Genomic DNA, 13055 nt, shown 5'->3' on the forward strand with positions numbered 1-13055 from the left:
ACTGACTCAGTGGACATGAGTCTGAGCAAGCTCAGGGAGATAGTGAAGGACAGGGAAGCATGGCATGCTGCAGCCCACGGAGTCACAAAGAGTTGGACATGACTTAGTGACTGAACCACAACAACAGGGTGATGAGTAGCAGATATTTGCCAGACAATTCATTTGATTTAAAAAAAAAAAAAAAATGGTTGTAAGAGTGAACAAGATAGCACACTAATAATAACTGACATTTGTCAAAAGTTTAAAATGTGCCAGACATTAGGCTTTAAGCTTTTCCATATTGAGCCTTTCTTTAAATTTCATGACAACCCAGCGGCAAATGTAGCATTATGATCTATTTTCCCACATCCATGGAAACTGAGGCTGAGAAAAGTGATACCACCAGCCAGAAGGGTTAAAGCTGGAAATTGGCAGAAATAAGGCTAAAACCCAGGTGCTGGGCTGCAGCTGCTGAGTCCTAAGGAGGGAGCCTCCTAGGAGCAGTTACCTGCCCCAGGAACGGTCTCTGTGAGCTGTGTGTGTGGGGATCTAAGGCCATAGCTCTCTCTCTAATTTTCATGTGAAGAAGCGACCTCATAGATCCATTCCCCGGGATGGGGTTCCCACAGGCAAGCTGAGGCCTAACCTTACAGCTGACTGTCAGTTATACATACCCACCACTCACCTAGGATTTGGTGTTCTCACAAAGGTGCTCAGACATCACCCTGTATGGCCCAGGACTCATCTAATTGTCTACCAGTCAATGCCCTAGTCTTTGGACATTCTTAGCTGTCTCTTCATGTCTCAAGAACACGTTTCTGAGATGCAGTGTAAGGTGTTTTGAGGGATTAGGTGGTGTTGAAGTGGGCAGCATTTAAGCAAGGGTTCACTGAATCCCAGCCCTGGTGACAAATGATTAGGTGGGCAACAAACCCCAAGAATGGGTTCTCTAGAAGAATAAAGTTTTAAAAGAGGGGGATAGCTTAAAACAAAAGGGATCTCCTTTAGAAATCTACAAGGGCTGCAATCATGAAAAGTTCAAACATAAGCTAAATTATTCATTCAGTCATCAAGTAGTTTCTGAGTTCTGTGTGGGGCTCTAGGGAGGCAGAGATGAGTAAGAGAAACTGCCTAGATTCGTGATCTAGTTGGGAGATACTGCTTATCAGAACACTCCCCTAATTTTCCTGGGAAATACAAATGATATTGCACGGTGTATGTAGCTCTTTCTTTGGAATCAAAATATCAAACCTGGGTTCAAATCAGAGCTTCATCTCCCACTCTAGCGACATAACCACTCTGAACCTCAGTTTTCTCTTCTGTGAATTGGGAATAATCATTCCTACCTCATTGTATCACCCAGAGGAGTAAGGTAAATTCTTTATGGGAAAGTCAGTTGCGTGATTGAGTGTAAAGGACAGGGAATAAAGTGGGTGCATTTTTTAGCTTGATGAACAGTTTTCCCTCTGCCTTTCATGTTCCAAAATTTTACTTAGCACCCTTAGAGACATGGGTGCATTTTTTTAAAACGTTGATTAATTGAAACTATCTCCCACTTCTGTTCCTAAAATGATACAAACTCCAATTTTTATTAATTTCTCAGGGTTGCCGAGCTTAGGAATTCTTATGTGAGTTACAGCTCTTGGTTGATAAGCAGTTAGCATTACTCTAATCTAAAACCCCATTTCAGGGCCAAGACAATGGGGAATTTTTGCAAGGCAAAAAGAAAGCAGGAAGCAACAGAGCTTCAGGATTAGAACCAAACATTTCAACCAATTTCCTCACTCCTGTCAAACCAGAAACAGGCTCGAGAGCCACAGAGGCGCTTAGGTTCGATATTGGGCACTGAATGCCTCCCCACCCAGGAATCATCCAGGGCAGACTCAGTTCCCAGTGCTGCCAGCAGTAGGCATTAAGCAAGTCCTTCTGTGTATGAGCAGCTCAGACTGAGGTGGCTTGGGTCTAACTGGCTTATTTTGTGCAATCATATCCTTGGCCAAGCTGAGCCTCTTATCCACAGAGCTGTCAACCTCTTGACCTTCCTACACCCTGGGTCCTCGTCTGAGCTCCCCTTTCCCCGTCCGCCTCCTGATCCTCCGTGCCCATCTCTTACCCGCCTCACCTGGAGTAGACAACTCATCTAGTCCCCTGACTGATGGATTTTGAATGCCTTTTAGTGTTCCAGCTTCCAAATATTCTTCAAAACCGCAAAGCCCAAGTGCCCTGCCCAGAGTTCTTTTTTCTGCTTTCTAAAATGGCAGAGGTAGTTGACAGCAGAGTTTTCCCAAATTTCTGGACTTGTGGAAGGAAAGGTGTGGAGGAGATTCCCTCCCGTGGCAGGTCTAAATGATATGATGCGTGACTGTCCAGAAATCTGTACTTTAACATGTTCTGTAGGGGAGTCATGGTCAAGCAAGTTTGAGACACAGCTTGACTTCTTATTGGAATGATAAGAGTTGATAATATGTTTACTTCTTCAGGTACATCTTTATTTTATCCTAGCAGCATCTGTATTGCTGAATAACTGACTGTATAAATGATCTGACCAGCACAGGGTGGCTCTAATGGAGCAATAAGAAACGCTGTGCACAGAAAGTTGGGAAAGGGGCCTGGATGCTGACATATCCCAGCTTCAACTAATTCTTATGAAGCATCTTTTGGTGTTGGAAATATGAGCATGTGTTTTCATGGGTGGCAATTTAGTCATGGAAGGTAGAAAGGGAGAGATTTATGTTCAAGGGTTTTGTCCTTTTTTTGCATAAAAAGACTGCCTGGAACACATCACATAATTAGCTTTATGAGTGAGGAGACAACTACATGCTTCCTATGGTGTCTGGCACACAAGAAGCTCTCAATAAAACAACAAATGGGTCAGTGAATGAATGAGTGAACCCATGAATGCACTCCGTGAATGTGACTGTGGCCGAGCTCCTTTCTTCCTTCTATATATCTTTGTCTTCCCCTCTGTGTGATACTGGGAAGATCTTAGCTGGACTCGCAAGAGTCGAGAGAAAACTTTGGCTCCTAGTCCATCATCTGTTGGGCAGACATTCACTATCTGTGGGCTTCCTGAGCTTTATAGATAAAGGGGAGGACTGTCTCCAGGGCTCTGGGTGGGGGCCAGTGGAGACAGTGGGCTCAAAGGGCTTTGTCACCACCCATGTGAAGGGTTATCATGTGTTTCATCTGCTCAAATACTTCCAGTTCTCTGCTCTTTGTGACACCATCATCATCCCTTAGTTTCATCTTCCAGAGGAGGATCTTTAGAAAGAGTCAGTGCCCAAGATCTGGGAGACACTGGTACATATTTGCTTCTTTTTCTCAGCGTATGAACAGTCAATATATCTCAAGTCTATAAAACTAAAGGTAAACTCCAGTGTTAGCAGTAGAGGATGGCCAGAGCTGAGGATGTGCTCTGTAACAAATTCTCTTTGGGCCTTAGTACCCTCCCGTATAGACTGAGTAACTGTTTCTTGCGTCTATGCAGTCCCTTCTGTGTCGGCGAGGGAGCCCCCTGCCAGGAGCTGAAGGGTCGTTCCATGCTCCGAGGATACATGGGAAGAGGCTCATATATGTAATGATAACAGAAGGAAAACTTCTGTTTTCCTTCCACAGTGCAGATATGGAAAGGTAAGTATTCCTGAGACAGAAACGCACGTTTTGAAAGAAACAGCAGTGGCCTGATCTGTCAGTGGCCTGATCTGTTTCTCCTCTGTGCTGAAGTGCCCTTCCTCGGCTGCTTCCCCAGGTTGTGTGTGCATTTTTATTCTTTTCCTCCTTCATTTATGTGCTGTGTGCTTAGTCGCTCAGCTGTGTCCATCTCTTTGTAACCCTATGGACTGAAGCCCACCAGGCTCCTCTGTCCATGGGATTCTCCAGGGAGAATCCTGGAGTGGGTTGCCATGCCCTTCTCCAGGGGATCTTCCCAACCCATGTCTCCCACATTGCAGGCAGATTCTTTACCAGCTGAGGTACCAGGGAAGCCTTTAGTTTATACACTCTTTGTTATACCCTCATTCAAAAAACATTGATTGAGAAAGTATAATCTTATTGGCTCTCTCATCTGTGCAATCATGGACTCAGGCTTTGTGTTTTCCTGTTGAGAAGTTTTCATTTTCTCAGTTGAAAGAGCCGGTGTTCTGGTTTCTCTGCTTGGCGTTTCACAAGGACTGACTGTGACACTCTCTCAGGCGTTATGGCCCTGCCCAGCCTTTGCTCTCCAGGAGGCTGAAGAACAGCTCCTTGGAGGCCATCAGTCCATATGTCTGGGATAGTGGGAGCCCTTTGCTATCTGGACTACTCCCCCTGGCCGGTGCCCAGGCAGCAAGTGACCCCTGGACTCTACAAGCTGGCTTGTTGCCCCTTGAGTGTAGTTGGGTGGCAAGAGTAAAGGCTGTGAAATCAAGGAAACCTGGGTTTTGCATGAAATTCCAAAATGTCTGCTTTTGAGGACTTTGCCAAATTTCCTCCCCAAGCTCTCTGAAACTCAGGCTTCTCATACGTGAAAAGACAACAATCATAACTACTTTACAGAATTGGCTTAAAGCTAAAATGAGCTAAGATATAAAAATTGTTCAAAGAATGGATTGATATTCACTCATGAAATCTCTTCCAGCTCCATGTCCTAAACCCTGTCCTTGCATGGTCAATTTCTACCCAACTTTCAAAGTCAAATTCTTTTGCCAATTTTACTGTGAAATATCCAGAAGTACCTTCACTTTCAGCTGGGTTCTCTTATGGCCCAAATTATATTTTACCATGCATTTTAGATATTTGTGTTGTTATCATATCCCCAACTAGAAAGTAAACATCTTATTTGTCCTTATTTTGCCCCAAAGCTGGCACAGTTGATTGCCCATGAGATACAGTACTCAAAAACACTTGTAAAATGAATTAATGAATGAACATGCAATGAATTATTACCTGAATAGGGTAGGAAGAGAAATTTCTACCTGTAAGAGCTCAAAGGGTTTTGAAAATGATCTTTCAGTAAGATATTTGGGCCCATATAACTGATAAGATGGAGAAGGCAATGGCACCCCACTCCAGCACTCTTGCCTGGAAAATCCCATGGACGGAGGAGCCTGGTAGGCTGTAGTCCATGGGGTCGCTAAGAGCCGGATACGACTGAGTGACTTCACTTTCACTTTTCACTTTCATGCATTGGAGAGGGAAATGGCAACCCAGTCCAGTGTTCTTGCCTGGAGAATCCCAGGGTCGGGGGAGCCTGGTGGGCTGCCGTCTATGGGGTCACACAGAGTCGGACACTACTGTTGCGACTTAGCAGCAGCAGCAGCAACTGATGAGAAGTTTAGGATATAAAATACATAAAGAATCCTATGATTCAGTAAGAAAGAAGAACTAATTATAAAATTGGGCAAAGAGTAGGAACGGAAGATGTCAGAGAAGATAAAATACCGGATGGGCAATAGACATATGAAATGTTGTTGGACCTTACGAGTAATTATAGAAATGAAAATTAAAATAATGAGGGGCCATTTCATAAGGTGGAAACTTTGGGAGTACTAGATATTAATGAAGCTGAGGAAACAGCTCAAAAAATGCACATTATATCTCAGTGTTCATAGCAGTACTATTTATAATAGCCAAGACACAGATGCTACCTAAATGTCCATCAACAGATAATATATATATATATATGTATATATACACACACACGTATAGATAACATATATATATGCTAAGTTACCTCAGTCAAGTCTAACTCTTTGCAAGCCCAGGCTCCTCTGTCCATGGGATTCTCCAGGTAAGAATACTAGAGTGGGTTGCCATGTCCCCCTCCATGGGCTGTTCCTGACTCAGGGATTGAATCCAGGTCTCTTACATGTCCTGCATTGGCAGGCAGGTTCTTTACCACTAGTGCCACCTGGGAAGCTCACACACACACACACATACACACACACACACACGTATTAGCCACACACAAAAAATGAAATAATGCTATTTGTAGCAACATGGGATGGACCTAAAGATTATCATAATAAGTGAAGTAAGTCAGACAAAGACAAATATCATATGATGTCACTTACATATGCAATCTGAAATGAATAATATAAATGAACTCATTTACAGAACAAAAATAGACTTTCAGACATAGAAAACAAGCTTATGGTTATCAAAGGGGAAAGATTGGAGAGAGGGATAAATTAGGAGCTTGGGAGTAAAATGTACACTCTACTATATATAAAATAAATAACCAACAAGGATCTACTGTATAACACGGGGAACTATACTGAGTATCTTGCAATAATCTATAATGGAAAATATTCCTTAAAAGAATATATGTACATTGAGTATAACTGAATCACTTTGCTGTGCACCTTAAACTAATACAACACTATAAATCACATCTATTGCAATAATTTTTTAAAAATGCACGTTTCAACTTGATCATGGCATATTCCTACAGTGAAATACAGAAAACAATAAGCATGGAACTCATGTGTCATCAAGCATAGACACTGAAAACAGAAGAGACAATGATAAAGACTGACAAAGGCTACTTGCAGAGGTCTGGAATAGTATGACCGCAATTCTATATAACGTCTACACACGTGTACACATACACGGAAATTCCCTGTGTTATTTTTGGAGGGGGAGACTTAGTAAGATTATGAAAATACAGGCAAGATAGTCACACAATACTGGTGGCCTGGTTGACTCTAGGATGGAGGGAGGGAGGAAGTCATCAGGAGACCTACACCGGGATCTTTATAAGCAAAATAAGGGTGGAGAAAAACTGGGTGGTGACTAGGAGCGATTTTATTTTAGTCTTGTTTTCTCAGCTAGAAAGTCCTAATAGTTGCAAATATGAAATATAGTATATAACTTTGGGGGATACAATGGGTTACTCAGTGAAATTTAGGTTTACCAAGCACCAACCTGTCTCAAGGACTGGCTTACTTCCAAATGTTTATTTCCAGAATGTTCCAGCAATAAGCTCAAAAGAAACAATCAGGGGTTTTATTGGCCCATACAGAATCGCAGCTAACGTGATTCTGAAAATCCAGATACATTATTAAAAACATTATTTAGTTTCAGCTCTCCCTTGCACTGGCCTGCTATCTCCCACTCTGATAAACTTCAATCTCTTCTCATTCTGCCTCCTGTCTGGAAATTCTTTTCCAACTCACACACAGACTGAGAGATTTTGGTGGCCCATACAGGGATTCTCAGGGGTTTTCTCCTCCCTAATTCTCTTGTTTATTTTTCCTCAAACCCCCTTCAAACAGTGAATAGCTATGGAAGCAACTGAGGAACTCTGGCCAGGGTTACTCTCTAGCGTATTCCAAAAGGCCACGCAGCCTACTGCGCCCCAGTGGCTTCCACTCAAACAGGTGAGGGCTCTCCTTTCGCCTTATTTCCTTAGGCTGAGGACCGGGCCATTTACAATCGTGTGACACTTAAAATCCACTAGGACACCTCCCACTTGAAGACCTTTCTGGCAGGATAAGGGGATGATGGATTGGACCAGACAATTAGGGTCTGCCCCCAAAACAACAAAAATGAAATAAAAAAGCTTCAATTTTTGCTGCAGAAATAGCTTCTCCTATAAGATGACCATTGTGTTATTTTTTTCCTTCTTTCTAACCAGGGCTGATAGTATGGCAATTACTGATAACTCAGTGCTGAATGTTAAGTTTGATATAGACATTTCAGTTCAGTTCAGCTGCTCAGTTGTGTCTGACTGTCTGTAACCCCATGGACCGCAGCACACCAGGCTTCCCTGTCCATTACCAACTCCCAGAGTTTACTCAAACTCATGTCCACTGAGTCGGTGATGCCATCCAACCATCTCATCTCTGTCATCCCCTTCTTCTCCCTCCTTCAATCTTTCCCAGCATCAGGATATTTCCCAGTGAATCAGCTCTTCACATCAGGTGGCCAAAGTATTGGAGTTTCAGCTTCAGCATCAGTCCTTCCAATGAATATTCAGGACTGATTTCCTTTAGGATGGACTGGTTGGATATCTTTGCAGTCCAAGGTACTCTCAAGAGTCTTCTCCAACACCACAGTTCAAAAGCATCAGTTCTTCATGCTCAGCTTTCTTTATACTTCAACTCTCACATCCATACAAGACTAATGGAAAAGCCATAGCTTTGACTAGACAGACCTTTGTTGGCAAAGTAATGTCTCTGCTTTTTAATATGCTGTCTAGGTTGGTCATAGCTTTTCTAATTTCATGGCTACAGTCACCATCTACAGTGATTTTGGAGCCCCTCATAGTCTGTCACTGTTTCCATTGTTTCCCCATCTATTTGTCATGAAGAGATGGGACTAGATGCCATGATTTTAGTTTTCTGAATGTGGAGGTTTAAGCCAACTTTTTCACTCTCCTCTTTCACTTTCATCAAGAGGCTCTTTAGTTCTTCTTTGCTTTCTGCTATAAGAGTTGTGTCATTTGCATATCTGAGGTTATTGATATCCTCCCGGCAATCTTGATTCCAGCTTGTACTTCATCCAGCCTAGCATTTCTCATGATGTACTCTGCATATAAGTTAAACAAGCAGGGTGACAATATACAGCTTTGATGTACTCCTTTCCCCATTTGGAACCAGTCTGTTGTTCCATGTCCAGTTCTAACTGTTGCTTCTTGACCTGCATACAGATTTCTCAGGAGGCAGGTAAGGTGGTCTGGTATTCCCATCTCTTGAAGATTTTTCCATAGTTTGTTGTGATCCACACAATCAAAGTCTTTGGCGTAGTCAATAAAGCAGAAGTAGGAGAAGGCAATGGCATCCCACTCCAGTACTCTTGCCTGGAAAATCCCATGGACGGAGGAGCCTTGTGGGCTACAGTCCATGGGGTCGCTAAGAGTCAGACACGACTGAACGACTTCACTTTAACTTTTCGCTTTCATGCATTGGAGAAGGAAATGGCAACCCACTCCAGTGTTCTTGCCTGGAGAATCCCAGGGACGGCAGAGCCTGGTGGGCTGTCGTCTACGGGGTCGCACAGAGTCAGACATGACTGAAGCAACTTAGCAGCAGCAGCAGCAGATGATGATTTTTAGGAACTCTCTTGATTTTTTGATGATATAACATATGTTGGCTATTAGATCTCTGGTTCCTCTGCCTTTTCTAAATCCAGCTTGAACATCTGGAAGTTCACAGTTCACGTACTGTTGAAGCCTGGCTTAAAAAATTTTGAGCATTACTTTGCTAGTGTGTGAGATGAGTGCAATAGTGTGGTAGTTTGAACATTCTTTGGCATTGCTTTTTTTTGGGATTGGAATGAAAACTGACCTTTTCCAGTCCCATGGCCACTGCTGAGTTTTCAAAATTTGCTGGCATATTAGGCACAGCACGTTCACAGCATCATCTTTTAGAACTTAAAATAGCTCAACTGGAATTCCATCACCTCTACTAGCTTATTTGTAGTGATGCTTCCTAAGGCCCACTTGACTTCACGTTCCAGGATGTCTGGCTCTAGGTGAGTGATCACACCATCATGGTTATCTGGGTCATGAAGATCTTTTTGGTACAGTTCTTCTGTGTATTCTTGCTACCTCTTCTTAATATCTTCTGCTTCTGTTAGGTCCATACCATTTCTGTCCTTTATTGTGCCCATCATTGCATGAAATATTCCCTTGGTATCTCTCATTTTCTGGAAGAGATCTCTAGTCTTTTCCATTCTATTGTTTTTCTCTATTTCTTTGCATTGATCACTGAGGAAGACTTTCTTGTCTCTCCTTTCTATTCTTTGGAAATCTGCATTCAGATGGGTACATCTTTCCTTTTCTCCTTTGCCTTTCATGTCTTTTTTTAAATGGACATTAAAAAAAAAAAATCTCCCCAAAGTCCCATCACCACCTTCTTCTGCCTGAATGGCACAGCCAAGGGAGCTTGGTAGAAGTTGACCACCAGGGTCCTAAGTGGTGGCTACACTGACCACCCCAGAACTGCTGTAGGAGAGGGGAGGAGGGTTTGTTTTAGAATTACAAGGTAGGGGGTATAGTTCAGGGAGGGGCAGAGGAGGAGCCTAGATGTTCAGCCTCCTTGGAATCAAATTTAACTCATCTCACCATTGAACCTGGATTCAATCCCTGGGTTGGCAAGATCCCCTGGAGGAGGGCGTGGCAACCCGCTCCAGTATTCTTGCCTGGAGAATCCCGTGGACAGAGGAGCCTGGTGGGCTACAGTCCATGGGGTTGCAGAGAGTCAGACACGACTGAGTGACAGAGCACATCACTGAAGTGAATGAAACTGTTAACTTTTCTGGATTCATGGCCTATTTCTTTAACATCCATTTTGACTTCATATTTGATGGAATCTATGCTTTGCAGATGTTACCCTGTTATTTCTCTAAATGACCACTGAGGTTATATTATGATTTCCTCGTCTTCAGATGAGGAAACTGAGGCCCACAGAAACCGAGTGACTTGCCTGAGGGTGCATGCTTATGGAGCCAGAAATTAAAGCCTGCTGTCTCTCTCTTAGATAACCCTCTGACTTGATCTGTTTCACTCTCTTGTCTGTTTTCCTCTCTGAAAGCATGATCTCTTTATCTCTCTTTCTGGGACAACCAGGAAGTGTTCTTCAGCACCTGTAAACACATATTTCGAGAATATCATCACACTTTTTCCTGCAGTATCCCACTTGATAACCTCCCTGGACACAAACATAGAGAGAATCTCTTTTGTTAACTTCGCAAAGCTTTGTAACCTATCCTAAGTCAGAGTTGAGGTTGATGTTACCTTCAGTGACTGTTTATTCAAGGGCTAACAGAAGAGAGCCTTTAGAAGGTAACTTTAAAGGAGAATAACAAGTTTATCTTTCTTTAAAGGGTGTGGCAGCTTGTGATGGCTTGCAAAATGGTTTGTGATCTTTCCCCAGGGTCTCAGAGAAAATACTTCTTTTTAATGTTTTCTTTCACTATCTGTTCATTTATAGTGAAGGCATTAGTCATCAGAGTTGAGACAAGCTATGTCCAGTTGCAGAGTCCTTCTGTGTCTTCCGGGGTTGGACCCACAGGAAGCAAGTTGAGGGTTTCCTGTTTCTGACATTGTTTAAGAGGTTCATGGGGTTTTATGGGAGTTTATGGAATTGGGGTTCCAAGTTTTTGGAAACTCCTCCAATAGCCCTCTTTACATGTTTCAGGGATGAGAAGTTCCTGCCCAATCATGCTTTCAAAGGAGAGAACCAGGGATGACGTGAGGCAATCATGAGGCTGGATAGCTTTGAAGGTATTTCTCAGTGTGGACTTCAGCATCACAACTCTAGCTCCGTGTCTGCCCACCCCCACCAGATCTGGTGTCTCATTGCCTCCTTTTGTGCTGTAAAACCCAAATGAGAGGCTTTTAAATTATTTCTGTTGCCTAGAAAAGAGAAATATTATCCCTGGTGACAAAATCATCAAATTTTATTATGTGCAAACCAGTGCTATATATTTCAGAGTTTTGCTTTAAAGGATATCATTTAGAAAAATGGCACAGCTTTTCATGGGCTTGGAAGTTTCTATTGTCAAAACATATTACCAGGGAAGTACAATACATTGTAAAATTACAAAGAACTGCAATCCAGTCCTGTTTCGACTTTATTTATAAAAAACAGATTAATAGCAAATGAATAAAACTTTTAAACCATTCTCTGGGTAATAATACTAAACAAAACAACTAATAAAACAGCCGCATTCAAACAGCTGTTTAAGAAACCCCAATGATATTTCATCCATTGTCAAACTTGGCATTTGGGCAGAATAAAGACCAAAGTAAATATTTATTGATTCATGGGAGAACACTGAAAATCCCTCCTTTATAAGTAGAATAAGCAAATAAACCATGATTTATAAAAACCCTGGCTAACTAAATCAGCTAATGGGTCTATTCAAAAAATTCTTATCATGTAAACTGTGAACTGACAATTATAATTGAAAATTACCAGTTTCTCTATGAATTTAATATACATATAGTTAACCACCTGCTTAACTGTTATACAGAGCCATTTAAACGTGCAAATGGAAGTACAAATGTTTGAAGGCTTTTGAACCAAACACATTAATTGCCAGTGTTTGTTAATGGAAGCAGGCAGAATGGATGCTTGCTTCTCTCTGTAATAAATATGAAATTTCCCTGGGCTTCTGAGCCTGTGCTGAGCGCAAATGGAGGCCTCTTATAAGAGATGCTCGTTGGAGAAATTGAGGCCTGCAACCCCAACAAAACAGGTGAAAAGGAGACAGGGTGGAAGCTGCGTCAGCAAGATTTGCTACAAAGCGCCACACTCTCACGGCTCCGTCCAAGCGGGGAGTCGGGGGCTCCCTGTGAGCCCACAGCACTGTGAAAGGGGCAGTGAGGACTGGGATGAAGTGTGAAGCAGGCCCCAGGCCCATCTGTGCCTGGCTCACTCCTGCTGACCACCTGTCAGCACGTGGCCCCTATGGTCTTCCTTAGGGCCGTTTTTAGCTGGACCTGCCCTCACTGGGGTATGGGAGGCATGAGTAAGGTACCACATTTGAACATTTTCTTCAGAGCCAGCTGGTCAACACCCAGGAGGGCACCCTGCTGACTGCTGTCCCCCACCTCTGCTCTGGCCAGTTTAATCAGTGCCCCCTGAGTCCATCCCTCAGCTTTACATTCCAGGCTAGTTTCTGGATGGTCTTTGGAGAGTCTCTCAACATAAATTCCAATCTCAGAAGATAAAGACTTTTCATCAGGGAGATATTGAGAAGACTGTGCCATAGGCTCTGGGGGGGCAAGTTGCAGAGAAGACATCCAGACGTCCTGTGGGGACAGTGATGCCACGGCACTTAATGATGGGTCCTCCTGTGCAGCAGCTTCCCAGCTCATCCAGTAATTACCTAGCATGGTGGCTACTCAGTGAGAAGGCCCAGCTTACCCTGGACCCAGGTCTCTGTTGGGATTGCTGCAAGAGGAAGAAAGGGACCTCAAAGCTCTTGGGAAATCAGGCTCTCCTTTCTTGGCAAAGAGAGAGACAGAAAAGGAGAAGTGAGCCTAAAGAGCACCACTGGCCTCTGACCATGCGTGTCTGTGCACAGTCTCACAGCCTGGGAGGAAGTGGCTTGCAGAGATGTGACCCAAGGTCCAGACCCTGGTCCCA

The sequence above is a fragment of the Bos mutus genome, chromosome 21, assembly GCF_027580195.1.
Source record: "Bos mutus isolate GX-2022 chromosome 21, NWIPB_WYAK_1.1, whole genome shotgun sequence".
NCBI lineage: Eukaryota > Metazoa > Chordata > Mammalia > Artiodactyla > Bovidae > Bos > Bos mutus.